Below are 9,796 nucleotides of genomic sequence, written 5' to 3'. Positions count from 1 at the left end.
CCCCGCCGCCAGCCCCTAGCCGCCCCAGCTGGAAGAGCCTGCACCCCACGTGGATGCGCACACGGAGCTTCTTCAGCGACACTGCGTCTGGTGCCGCCAGGGGTCCGCCCTGACGGCCGGCTCAGTGCCTCTCTGCGCCCGGGCGGAGGTTAGAGCGGCAGCTGGAGGGAGGAGCCGAACGCAGCCGCCCGCCAGTCCCTACTGCAGAGGTTTTGGGTAGGGGCGCGCCCCTCAGGGCTCCAGCCGGGCGGCTTTCCAGATGTGTGTAGTTGTGCACCCTGCAGCTTCCAGCGGGTTCTGGGTGGGGGCAATTGGATGAGAAACTCAAGACTTGGGTTGAGGATGGGGTCTTGGTTCCACCAGTTACCAGCTGTCCAATTCTGGGAAATCCAGTCCAGCTCTCTGTTTTCTCGACTATAAATATAGCTATCATTTGAGTGTATTTCCCATGTAGTTTACATATATTATTTTTATCTTCCCAACGATTTGCAGGGTAGGTGTTATCCACATTCTGCAGATGAAGTGGGATCTCATCCAGGCTGAGTGACGGCCAAGGTTACACCCCATATAAGTGGAAACCTATGACCTGCAACTGTCTCTAACTCCAGTGACTGTGCTGCCTGAATAAGTGAGAATGAAAATGCACCCCGAAGAATTTTTTTAAATGAGAAACAGTGATAGATACCCTTCTCTTCTGACTTGCTCTCAGGTCAGTCAAGGTGGGAGGCACTGGCATCCTTCCCCCCCACCTGCACAGCAACCCTTCCCTGGGACAGCTGTGGTTGCCCAGGAAGGGGCTTAGACTGGGGACTACTGACAGGCAGCCTGGCCTACACCCCGGCCCAGAACCAGAGGTGACTCTCTTTGCTTCTTCCAGTCCACACGGATTGACAGCCTTGAGAAGCAGAATGGGGTTCACTGTTGTGAAGTTTTTCCTCTACTGCCAGTTGGGCAAAATGACTTCCTCCTGTGTTCAGAGGGGAGAACACAGACATCCACACAGTAGCTCTGAACCGCCAGAGCCCAGTCTTGGGATGCTGGGCAGTGCCTCGGCTTCCTCATATGTGGTCTAACATTCACTCTGCAGGTAAAATCAGTGCAATATGATGGAGAGAAAGGCCTGGGTGTCAGAGAAATTTGTGTGCTAGTCTCCTGTGAAATGTGTTAGTAATACTACTACTGGTCTTGCCTGAATCCCCCAGGAGTTGTGGTGAGGCTCAGAATGGATAATAGCTATACAAGGGTTTTGGGAAGTATGACATGTCCTGGAAATGCATGGTGGTGTTACACAGAGCCCTGGAAAGGACGGGGATATGAAGATGAATGCCATCATGGAATCCTTCAGGCTAGCAGGAGAAATAAAAGACTATACAAATAGTTCAAACATAAGACACAGCGCATGAAGGTGCTACACAAATCTGTCCCTGTGGTGCCAGTTATACTCTTTGGAATAACACAGAATATAAATCTGTCTATCTATCTATCTGGGTAACTTCTAACGTTCCTACTCCTACTGCAGGAGCTTCTCTTTTTAGTAGTTTTAGCTGAATTGTCTCCCTTCTTCATCTTATCCCTTCCTTTCCATTACTGTGTGTCTACGGCAGGGATTATTTTTCCTGGGGTGGTGTATGCATTTCCTAGTACTGCTGTAACAAATTACCACAAACATGTGTGAGTGTGTTAATACTGTTGAGTCAGTTCTGACGCCTGGAGGAGACATGTGAGTGGCTCCCACAGCATCCTGCAGACAGCCCTGCTCAGCTCCTGCAGACTCACGCCTGTGGCTTCTTCTGTGGAACCAAGCCATCTCATATTTGGTCTTCCTCTTTTCCCGCCGCCTTCTGTTCTTCTCAGCATTATTATCTTTTTCAAAGAGCCCTGCATTCTCATGGTGTGCCCGACATAGAACACGTCAGCTTTGTCATTTTTTTGTCTCCAGGGATGATTCAGGATTAATGTGCTCTAGGACCTACTTATCGGTCTTCCTGGGGGTCCAGGGTATCCGGAGAGCTCTGCCCAAACACCATATTTCAATGAACCAATTTGTTCTCCCATCGGTCTCTTTTGCAGTTCAACTTTTACATCTGTACACACCATTTGGGAATACCACAAACTTAGTACCTTAGCATAACACAAATTTATCATCTGACAGTTCTGAAAGCCTGGAGTCCCCCGTGTGTCCCCCTGGGTTAAAATCAAGAAATCTGCAGAACTGTGTTCCCTCTGGAGGCTCTAGGGGAGAATGTTTCCTTACCTTTTCTACCTTTAGGAGGATACTTACATGCCTTGGCTTACGACCCCTTCCATTTCCAAAGCCACCAGTGTTCTGCTGAATCCTTCTCATACTGCATCACTCCAGTCTCCGCTTCCATTGCCGCATCTCTCTCTCTGACCCTGACCCTGTTACCTCCCACTTGGAAGAACCTTTCCAATTACATTGGGCCTGCATGGATCATCCAGGATACTTTCTTTACTTTAAAATCCTTAACAGAATCACATCTGTAAAGTTCCTCTTGCTCTGTAAGGTAACATATTCACAAGTTCCAGGAGATAGGACCTGAGTAGATTTGGAGGGGGACCACTTAGGAGAAAAACAATCTAGAGCCCCAATCAAAAAGTGTTTTTAACAGAGAAACACAAAACTCTCCCCCTCCTTCAATTAAGAAGTAACATAGCAACTTTTCCTGTAAATGTGACAAATTCTGAAAAAAATACCTCTCATTTTTTTACTGTATTCATTAAACATCAGACTCCCGCTGTGGGGAAGAGGAAACGATGGGCAACAACAGACTCCGCACGAAAGGAGGGAGAAAGGCTCAGAATGTTGGCGGGTCGTGAGATGTGCCTCAGTGGGAAGGTAGGCTAAAGCCCTCTGAAATGATTAGCTGTTAACGACTGTTCGCAGCTCTTCAGCTGCTCTACTCTACAATCCTTTGGCACTGCAGACTTCAAAACATTCTTAAAGCATTAATAGAAAGTTGGCTCCTTTTTTTCACAAGAAATAACCTAAATAAAAAATAAAAACAGTGCTGCTCTGATGGAAGTAGGCACACGGAGCCCCTCAAACACTTCTGTTAAATTCTGGGAATGCAGTTTGAAATCCGTTTTTTCTCTCAGTAGAATAATTAGAATAACCGAAGTTAGAAATTATCACTCAGATTGCAGACCCAAGGAGAACATCCCTGCTGTAGAAACAAGGCACATCGTCTTCTCTAAGAATTGGCTCTCATTCTGAGACTTGGTTTCCCCACTTCTGCTGCATAGCTTAGGCTCTTCTATGCCACGACTCTGCTTACAAAGGGCTAGCGCACAATATGGTGGAAAGTACAAAGGCCCAGAAATTAGAGCCTAGATGGGCTGGCTTTGACCCATTCATTCATTCATCACATATGTGTGGAGTGTCTATGTGGGCCCAGGATTGGTTTAGATACTGGGGACATAATATTAACCAGGACCTAGTGTGGTCTTTCATAGTCTGGGGAGCGGAGGGGAACTGGGGTGGAGGTGACCAGAGGGGTCAACAAGCAGATAGGTTCTGCGTGGGCTACCTGGAACACCCGGTTGGGTAGAGGTCTAGTCAGGGGCACAGGGAAGGCCTGGCCAAGTTTTCCAGGGGAAATAGTGTGTAAGCCAAGACTTAAGTCAGCAAGAGTTACCGGCAGGGGTTGGGGCTGGAGCTGTCTGGGATCATGGAACCAAACATACAAAGCCAGGAGATAGAGAAGAGCCAGAGCAGAGAGATGGGCATGTTGGGCAGTGAGCGGGGGCAGATAAAATGCTGGCAGGTCCCAGCCTGTTTCAAGAGTTCTTTCTCCCCCGATCTAGGGAAGAAAGCCATTAAAGGGTCCGGAGTTGCCACTGACAAGGTCTGATGTGCTCCTGCTGGCAAATCCGCGACCCTGGTCAATGTACTTTCCCTGTTTTCTCAGCAGTGCCTAACTGATCCCTGAAGTGGTTGCCTGCTCTGACCTTGACCCCGTTTGAGCAGCGGGAGCCCATAGACCCCAGCCCCCTAGCGGGGCTCTCTGTAAACTGGATCTTGTCAGGAGTCCCCATGCCCCAGTCAATTCGATTTCTGAAAGGTCAAGGCGACCTTGCTCAAAGAGGCTCCCGAAGGACAAAGGGTGGCCCAGAGGAGGGGCTCTGGCGGCTCAGGAATCCCCCAGGGATTCAAGGCGAGGGCAGCCCGGCCCGCTCCGTGGCCTCCCAGCCGGCCGGGAATCCTTCCCAAAACTCCGGTCACAACCGCAGCTCAGGGTTCTTATCGCGTCTTTGGGGCCTCAGAGGAAGACCGCCCGGCCCGGACGACTGAAATCCGCCCATTGTTCCCTCCGGGGACAGCAGCACCACCGCTCCGGGCAGGAGGCCCACAGCAACCCCCGCCGTCCACGCCGCCGGAAGAGCGGGCTGGGGCTCCCGGCCCGGGGCCGCCGGATCTGCGCAGGCGCAGGCGGTGCCTGCCGGGGCGGGGAGGCGGGGGAGCCGGGCGCGGTCGGGGCTTCTGCGGCCCGCTGCTGCCCTCTCGTGGAAGTTGAGCGCCATGGCGCGGCCGCTTCCACCCAGCGGCCCTCCGGCGCTGACCGGGAGGGGACTGGCAAACCTAACCCTGGGAGCCTAGCCAAGCGCTGTGTTTTTCCAGGTCCGCACAGGGCCAGGGGAGCCCTGCGTGTTTGTTTGATGGAAACGGATTACTGGAAAACTGGACGGAAGGTACCCTGAACATCGGCATGTATTGTATTGTTTGGGAGTCAACAGACTGTTAAAGTAAATGTCAGGTGATAGCAGTTCTGGGAACCACCGCCCCCTCCTCCTGGCCTTGGCTGTTCCCTGACCTTGAGCAAGGGACTTAGTGCAAGCCAAATGGCTTAGCTGCTCAGGGTAGGGGGAGGAGGCGACAGGGGAGTGGAAACTTAGCAGTAAGAACTGATCCGGTACTGCCCACAAATTCCACCATCAGGGTCTCTAAACAAGGGGTATCACCTACCCTGTGCCCATCCCACAAAGGCATAGTATATGTAGACTAGGACTACTTTCAGAAAGGAGAGCTCTATGCAAGGCATGGGTGAGGGTGGAAGGGTAACTGGGGACCCACCCAGTCATAATAATATCTAAAGGGCAACCTCAGTGATGGAAGATTTAGCAAAGAGGAGTGAACCGTACTGTGGAATGCAAATTATGTGCCTTAGGCAGATTAAGGAATCACAGCACAAACAGTTTCTTTTAAATTCATCCTCATCAGCTGGGTGTGCTAAGTTCTCCCCTAAGTCCTGGTTCTTAGTTGCCCTGGTTCTTCTTGGGTGGTACCCTGTTCTTATCTCAAGAAGTCACTTCGGAATGTTTTCTCTCTTCTGAGATCTAAAGATGAGTCATGAAAGTCGTCACTGGCCTCTGCCCCTGTGTAATTCCACTGGCATTTCTAGGGCTGCTGCTGGGGAATGGCTTCTGTAGGGCGGACCCTCTGTTTCATGCTCTTCCCAGCTCCGGACTCCATCGGTGGCCGTCATCCGGTGCAACCACAGGGGCTTTTAGTGCCTGAGTTTTTCGTGGGAAGAGAGCAACTTCAAGGCTGAAGGTATGCACTGACAAATGTCTCCCCACTTTTGCAGAAGTCATGCCTTCCATTTGAGAATATTTTTCTCTTCTGGCTTCTAAATCTTCTCCCTGTGCAGTGCATGTGTGGTGGGGTTATGTAGCAAGCCTTAAGCCCACCACACCTGTACTGTATAGGTTATGGAAACACTTCATGGTGGAGATCACGGTAAGAGGAGGCAGGGGTCAGAACATGGGTCCTGATGGCTCACATGCGGCCTCCGTATGGTGACACCGATGTCCTGTGTTCTTCAAGGAATGTGTAGACTGGGTGACTTCATTGAAGAGCTTCTGGAACAAAGTCCTTGTCATACATGAGGCCAATTGAGACCCAGAGAGGGGAAGTGGCTGGCCAGGTCACTTAGCGAGCTGGTGGCCGAGCTGGAATTAGATCTCAGATTCCCTGACACCCAGTTCATTAATATGTTGCACATGTTTGTTGAGGACCTACTATGTGTGAGGTGCAATGCTAGGTGCTAGGGACAGCTGTGAATAAAATGAAGTGGCTGCATAGAGCTTATATATGTGGGGAGATTGTGGGTGAACAAACAAACACATTTATCTCACAGTGTCATGTAGATAGATGCCCTAGGAAGCTCTGTTCTTCTGTTCCTCTGTCCTTGGAGGGAAAGGTTTGAGGCTTGGAAGGAGACACTAACTCACACATTCAGTCATTAACTAAATATCCATGATGCCTCCGTGTGTGTTGGGCCCTACAGAGAATACTCACGTATAAGAGCAGGATCTGACTTCATAAGCTTGCCACTCAACTGGGCAGAAAAGACATGCCTCTTAGCATCATCTGTACATGTACGTCTATAATTTTTATGCTTACTGCTTTCCTCTCCTAATCTCTTCCAGAAAGGAGGCTTGTAGAAAATTCCAATTCCGAAATGGTGCACATCCCTTCCATCAAAGCATCTCAAATCCAGTTGCTGCTGCTGACTTATTGATGGACGTTGTCCAGTGGCCTTAGGGAGGCAGTGGGCAGCCCAGCCAGGGCCTGTAATAAGGAGAGACAGCCCAGCATCCTCCCTGCCGTGAATAATAGAACAAAAACTGCCGGCACCTGCAGGATCAAAGCGCAGAGGCAAGAGTGTCTCTGGATTAAATAGATCAGCAGGGTGGTGGTGGACTTTCTGGGAGGGAAGTCTGGGCTGCAGAGGAACCTTCAGCTGGAGAGGGAATTGCTGTGCCTTACACATGCAAGACCAGGGCTCCTTCTATTCCTGCCCAGGGCCCAGGGCCCAGGGCCGGGGTGGGTGGCCCTTCCCGCCGTCCTTCCTCTCCACCCCACCCCCAAAGGCTATAGAGCTGGAGTGGGAGAAGATACTGCACTAGGAGAAAGGACACAGGGATCCCTGACCTGAGGCCTCAGTCTCCTTTTGTGTAAAGCAAGGAAGATGAAATAGTCTAGAACTTTCTTCCAGCTTTCATAAGCTGTGCTTCTCTAAAAAGAGGCAGAGAGGATCTATTGCTTAGGCTCCCTGATCAATTACGTCGAGGCCCGCACCCACTTGCCAGCAGAGAAGCTAGCAGCAGTTTTAGAGTAGTTTTTTTTGGGGGGGATGAATTATCATGAAAAGATTTTCATCTTACAAGAATATTTTGAGATGCTAATGTCTGTGCCTTTAAATACATATGTAGTTCTGGAGCAGAAACCCCTGGTGGTATGAGGAGCTCTGGGCAGGCTTGCAGATGTGTCAGCGAAGAAGATCCCCAGGGTCCTTAATGCCTTTAAGAACCACACCCTGACCACAGCTGCCTTGTGAGTGTGTGTGAGTGTGTGTGAGTGTGTGTGTGTGGCGGGGGGGGGTGGGGGGTGCAAGTGTGTATGTGCTGAGTCAGCCCTCCTTTTGGGCTTTGTATTTTCCCTCCACAGTGAGCTAATGGACGAGGTAAGTGTATCATTAGAGGAAAAAACATGCCAGTCTGCAAATCGTTCTTTTTGCTAGTGGAGAGTCATTGAAAACCTTGGTTATTCTGTGAGTATGAGGGCCTGCAGACAGGTGAGGAATCTCAGAACAGAGTGGGGAGAAAATCAGACTCTTATTAAGTCAGAAACTCTCACGTTTTACATAAACCCAAAACTTGCATAGGGAACCCAGTGGGCAGTCCATCCAGACAGAGTGTGTACATGGGTTTACACACAAGTGCAGCTCCACACACGCACCACACAGACCTGTGTGATGGCACACCTGGGCACACGTGGATGCTGAACATCCTCACAGATACATCCAGTGCAGGACAGAGACCCAGTGTTATGGGTTGAACTGTGCCCCCCAAAAGATGTGCTCAAGCCTCAACCTTGGCACCTGTGAGTGTGGCTTAACTTGGAAACAGGCTCTTTGCAGCTGTAAGCAGGTTAAAACGAGGTCATACTGGAGCAGGCGGGCCCCGGTCCAATGTGACAGGTGCGTTGATATGAAAAGGAGCCTTTGGACACAGCAGATCCACAGAGCGACGACAGCCACGTGAAGGTGGAGGCAGAGATGGGAGTGATTCTGCTGTAAGCCACGGAACACCTGAGGCTCCCAGAAGCTGGAAGAGGCAAGGAAGTATAGAGGCTTTGGAGGGAGCATGACTCTGCAACACCTTGATTCTGGACTTCTACTTCCCCAACTATGAGAAAATAAATGTCTCTTGTTTTAAGCGACCCAGTCTGTAGTATTTTGTTCCTACAGCCCTGGGAAATGCCCACACCCAGGACGCACAGGACCTCTGGCACAGGCAGCAAGAGACACACACTCAGGGCAGCTGGACTTCCCCTGCTCCTCTGCTCCCTCCTGCACCCAGCCCAGCGGCCTTAGGCCACCCCACCAGCCCCACTCAGCCAACTCCAACTGTGTACTTGCCTCTCTGCCTAGCTCAATTCTCAATGCTAAGGTTAGTTCATTGAATCTTAACAACAACCCAGGGAGCTGTTCACATTCACAGATGAGGTAACGGAGGCACAACAAAGTTGAATAACTTGCCCAAGCCAGTGGGGAGCAGAGAACTCGGAGCTTGGTGTGATTCTGCTTTTGTCTGAGGTCCCTGGGAAATGACTCTTCTCTTGGGGTTCTATTCAGGACTGTGTCCCAAGTAATGCCTGGACTGCCTGTCCCCTGCTTCCAAGGCTAGGCCTGTGACACAAAGGCTCCCTTCCACCTGGGTCTGCTGGACCTGCACTGCACTGCTTGAAGAAATGAGAGCAGAGAGGGGGCAACTCAGGCTCAGAGCCTTCGTCACCCTCCTCCATGACTCTTTGTTTGACTGACAAATATTTCATTCATTGAGGAATACTTTACCTACCATCACATGCATACACCTGAAGTGCGCAATTTGATGTGACATAACAAATACATCTAGTCACACAATCACTACTCTGATTATGAAATGACCATTTCTGTTACGCTTGCCCCTATGCCCCTTTACAGTCAATTCCCATCTCGGCCCCAGGCAATCTTTGATCCCATTGCTAGCACTGTAGATTAATTTTGCCTGTTCTCTAACTTCATATGCATGGAAATATATGCTACACACGTCCGACTCCATTTACTCAGCATGTGTCTTTGAGACTGATGCATGCAGTTGTGCATGCCAATAGTTCACTCTCCTTCATTGCTGAGTACGGTTCCATTGTGCGGATGCACTGCAATTTGTTCATCCAGTCACCTGTTGGTAGACGTTTAGGTTGTTCAGAGTTTGGAGCGATTACAAATAAAGTTGCTGTGATCATTTGTGTATCAGTCATGTGTAGATGTGTGTTTTTCTCATGGGAAAATGCCTACTAGTTGAATGGCTAGGGTTATGTTTAACTTTTCAAGACACTGACAACTTTTTTCCAAAATGGTTGCATTATTTTACACTCCCACTAAAAAGCATATGAGAGTTCTAGTACTTGGTGTCATCTCTTTTTAGCTGTTCTGTTGGGTATGAAGTGGTGCCTCGTGGTGGTTTTAATTGTATTTTCCTGATAGCTAAAGATGCTGGCCATCTTTGAGTGTGCTTTTGGACATTTCTATACCTTCTTTGTGAGTTGTCTTATCAATTTTAAAATTGATTGTTTACTTTTATTATTGAGGTGTAAGAGTTCTTTACATATTCTGGATGCGAGTCTTGTATCAGATGATAAGTTGTGAGTATTAACCTGTCTGCAGCTTGCCTTTTCATCTTTTAAGACAAATTATTTTGAATTCTTTGTCAGGCAGTTGGTAGATGTCCA

At 49.6% G+C, this 9,796-nt stretch overlaps 1 long non-coding RNA gene across 2 annotated transcripts; it reads left to right on the top strand.

The window, feature by feature from the left end:
• Positions 1-2,762: 2,762 nt before the first annotated feature.
• LOC123818446 lies at positions 2,763-8,236 on the top strand. Of its 2 annotated transcripts, XR_006785617.1 has the most exons (5): positions 2,763-2,857; positions 4,640-4,710; positions 5,479-5,572; positions 6,451-7,357; positions 7,472-8,236. It is a non-coding gene; the product is annotated as an uncharacterized LOC123818446 (long non-coding RNA). The 2 variants fall into 2 exon arrangements; XR_006785618.1 differs by lacking the exon at positions 2,763-2,857 and having other exon boundaries at positions 4,574-4,710.
• Positions 8,237-9,796: the final 1,560 nt, after the last annotated feature.

Source organism: Phyllostomus hastatus, unplaced genomic scaffold (assembly GCF_019186645.2).
Source record: "Phyllostomus hastatus isolate PE091 unplaced genomic scaffold, TTU_PhHast_1.1 phas_contig_283, whole genome shotgun sequence".
Lineage (NCBI taxonomy): Eukaryota > Metazoa > Chordata > Mammalia > Chiroptera > Phyllostomidae > Phyllostomus > Phyllostomus hastatus.
This window is presented reverse-complemented; position numbering and strand designations above follow the sequence as displayed.